The following is a 4,037-nucleotide window of genomic DNA, read 5'->3' as shown; positions in this document are numbered from 1 at the left end:
TGAATATGGAACCTTTCAGTTCACAAAGTTAAATTTGTATCCAGCCCGAGCTTTTGACAGTATTTCTCTTCCCATAATAATCTTGAAGCATTCTTAATAATGATACTTTCAGCATCCAGGGATCTCTAAGCCAAATAAAACTTGCTGTTTGTTAATATAAAGGGATGCATGATATTCATGTTACCCGAGAGGGTTTTTTTTCCCTGACCTTGTCCTTCCTCAAAAGTAGAAGTCCAACAAATGGAAGTCAATGACCAGTTGGATGTCTCTTCGAAGCAGTTTTCCTACGTATTTCACAAGAAACTATTTTTACCACACTGCAAGCAGAGTGCAAATGGGGTGGGTCTTCAAATACCTTCTTCCAGAAGTCTGTTCTTAGATATTCAAGAGGCAGTGAATTTCTTACTCCCATCTAAGTAAGCATTCCTTCCCATTGCTCTCCCCTTTCTGGGAAGACTCACTGTTACCTCTTTCGGCTGCCGATTCCTTTGGATGCCCGTTGGGGGAGCCTGGTGTTGGACGCTGTTTTCACAGTCTGCAAAAAAGTTCCTGACTTCACTTATTTCCTTCTCTGTGTGGAGGAAATCTCCTGGCTGGGTTTCGCTTGTCTGAGTCTGTCTCTGCCTGTTTGCCACAATGTAAATAGAGAAATAGTGTGTTAATAACTGGATGAATTCAATCTCCCATGTGGTGTATGCCATTTTTTTTTAAGTTAACTCTGCAACATTTTTGTTCAGAAGGTGGAAAGGGATATGATTTTGTTGGAGTTTTAAAGGGCGTACAGTTATTTAAATACAAGGGTCCACTATAAGTGTTCTGAATTTTAGTGGTGGTGATAACTGGTGTGTTAACAATGAGAGTTTATAAGCTGTTTGCATATCCTGTGTGCATTTGGATTTGTCGTCTTAATACTGAATTAACTTCCTTTGCCTGTAAAATTACTCTGTAACACTTGAGAAGCTTTACTCTTTTTTTTTTTTTTTGTTTTCTTTTTAATTTCATCCACTTAGAGATACTGTAACTTTTCATCTGCCTGCACAAGTTTACGTGCATCTTGAGAATGAATGGATGTTCGTGTAAAATGAAACAAGATACTCTAGATTGACGACTGCTTTGTTGAGCCTGTGGGCTTTCAGATGAACAAGCTGTCTTGATTTGTGCCCTCATGTGAAGCATTACACTTTAATCTTGAACTCTGAATTTATGCATCTTTTCTTTCTTGTTCTGCAAACATCTGAAAGAACCTTGGATGTTAAAATAAGAAGTCCTTGCTTTATGCTTAGTCCACGAATAAAAATTTCCACACTAAGCGTTTGAGCAAGCTAAATGGAGGTTTAGCCTTAGGTGGAGCTAAGCTATTACATTTCAGCAAAAGGGTGAGATAAAAGGCTGTGGATCTTTCATTATCTACTCTAATTGTATATCTACTGTTAAAAAAAAAAAAGCCAAAATTTTATTTTGCAACCACTAATATATGCAGCTGCTGTTCAATATTACCCAAGAATCTAACAAGTATTTGCATCAGTTCAGATTAGCAGCTATGTAAAATACAGGATAAAAGGATTGAGATCTCTTCCTCCCACCCCCCCTCCACCCCAGGAATACAGAATTATTAAACCGGTTAAAATTCAGATGTTTGTGCTGTGTGACTGGAATACATTGGATGTTAAATCTATTCCTCTTCTGCTAGTTCTCTGGAAAACATTACTACTAAACTCTTACCATAATTATTTTTTTAAAAAATTTTTTTTTTTACTTAAATTGGCTGCCAATTTGTTTTCAACTGCTTAACTGGTTTGTAGCTTAGTTCTCATGAGATGCTTCATTGGGTCTTATGAGTGTGGTGCTTCATCAGAAAACATGTAAAACTATTTAATTTCTTCAAGTTAATGTAACTTAATTGCTATTAACTTGACCTGTATTCCATTTAACTTCATATTTTATGATAATGCTTGGTCTTTCAGTTGTATTGATCTTTTTTTTGAGTATCAATACCACATGCAGAACAATTCAGAGAAGTTTTTGGTTCCTGAGATTTATGCTTATTTTAAATGTTAATAAATAACTCATATCTGCTCTCTGGGTTGCTAGTGAGTATTGATGATTTTCTTGAAAACTGAAAGTTGAACGTGGAGACAGGAATACTTACCCTGGGAAGTAGAGGAAATGCTGGAACACCAAAGAGAACTAGCAGCTGTATGAGACAAAGGATGTTCACATAGCCAAGAGAGTGTTGTGAGATTGATTCTTCACTCACACTTCAGTGTAGCTTTTCAGATGTGAAGAATCTTTTGAGCAAAGAATTAAATGTATGTTCACATAGTCTAGTTGAACTCCTAATTCGGTCTGCTTGGGGTTTTGGTGTTGGTTTTTTTTTGTTGTTTTCCCCATTTATCTCATATATCTCTTCCATTTCTCTCTTAATATTATAATTTTGCTCTTGGCCTTACATCAGTTTACAGTCGTAGAGTTAACTTGCGCTTCAGCACAAAGTTCCCTATTTCACGCTTTCTTTAAATAAGCCCTAAATATATGCTTTATATGTATACCAAGGCTTTGAAGGTTACTTGTGTTCAGCACATAGGCCGTTCCCTTGCCCCAAGTCATTGTTTCTGTTACTAGAATCCCCAGCTGATTTCGCGGTCAGTGATTTTTCTAGTTTTGCTTATTTTAAGTTGCTTATCTGAAGAAGTTACTCAGTTACTAGTTTATTTCTGTGAATAATTGCTTGGTTTTGGATCAGGCTATACTGATAAGTTGCATCATTTTTTTGTCTTCATACTGATTAAATGACAAGATAATGAAATAACGTTAAGTAAGTTCTACATTAGATTAAAAAAATACTGAAGGTTTCCCATACAAGCTGTGTTTTGAATACTTTCACTGCTTAACTCTTGCAAGTTCTCATTAGTTTTCTCTGTGCCTCAACAGTCTTAATGGTGTTCAAGACTTTTTAGGTAGACTGAAAAAGCCGCTGTTCCAAACACAACTTTTCTGCAGCGTTAAACCATGATGGACTTTCTCAGTGTCTTTCTTTAGCTCTAAGAGTAGGATTGCAACTGTTGAGTATCTTGAATCTCAGTGAGCCTACCTGCTTTCTCTGCAGCAGAAAATTCACTTGAAAGGACACTTTGACTTTCTACCTTCTTTGGCTTTTGATGTTTTCCTCCCATTCCTTGCAATTCAATTAATCATACCTATGCTGTGTAAAAGAACAATGAGCTTTTGGTTTATTCACTTGGAACAAGTGGGAGGGATAATGGGAAATTTTTCAAGAAAATGAGAAACAGATGACATTGTGTGATATTTCCACCTGCAGGGAGCAAACACACCAACAGAGCCTAAGCTAAAAGGAAATAGAGGAAATGCTGTCCGGTTGTACTGTGTTTCACTATGAATTTGTATGTTTAGTATGGAGCTAAGTTTGTGTTGGTTTATTTTAATTTTTATAATTGAAGGAGTTTGCTGATCTTAAACCTACAGTTCTAATGATTACAAAGAATAAAAAGCTGTTTTTTCAGTCTGAAGAAATTAAGTTTCAATTTTATTTATTTTTTTTTTTTTGGTCTTAAGTTGGAAGGTACTTCTTTGTCCTTCCCTACTCCTCCATCCTCAAATCCCCCAGAAAGATCTACAAGCAGTGGAGGAAAAATGTGTAACGCAAACATTTTTAACAAATTTGTCTTGAAGTTTGGGAACTTACAGGCATACCAGGCCATGGAGGAGTGTGCAAAGAGAAGCATCAGTCTGAGGTGCTGCTGCCTGTGTGACCCTGGAAGATAATGCAGCTTCCTTTTCAAGATGAGCGTGAGAAGAGAAACTTGAAACAGGTTATGCCTATATCAGATCTTGGATCAAATGAGTTGCTATTTCCTATAATTGTGCTTCTTGGAAGTTAAGGAAGCTTGGAAGCTCCTCTGAGGCAGAGACTGACCAGATACCCCAAATGAGACCACCCCTGCTGCAGCGTATTGGTCTTTCAAACACTGTGTGAGCAACGGGAGAAAAACACCCTATGGGCACCAATTGGGAATTAA

Source organism: Falco rusticolus, chromosome 3, assembly GCF_015220075.1.
Source record: "Falco rusticolus isolate bFalRus1 chromosome 3, bFalRus1.pri, whole genome shotgun sequence".
NCBI lineage: Eukaryota > Metazoa > Chordata > Aves > Falconiformes > Falconidae > Falco > Falco rusticolus.
This window is presented reverse-complemented; position numbering follows the sequence as displayed.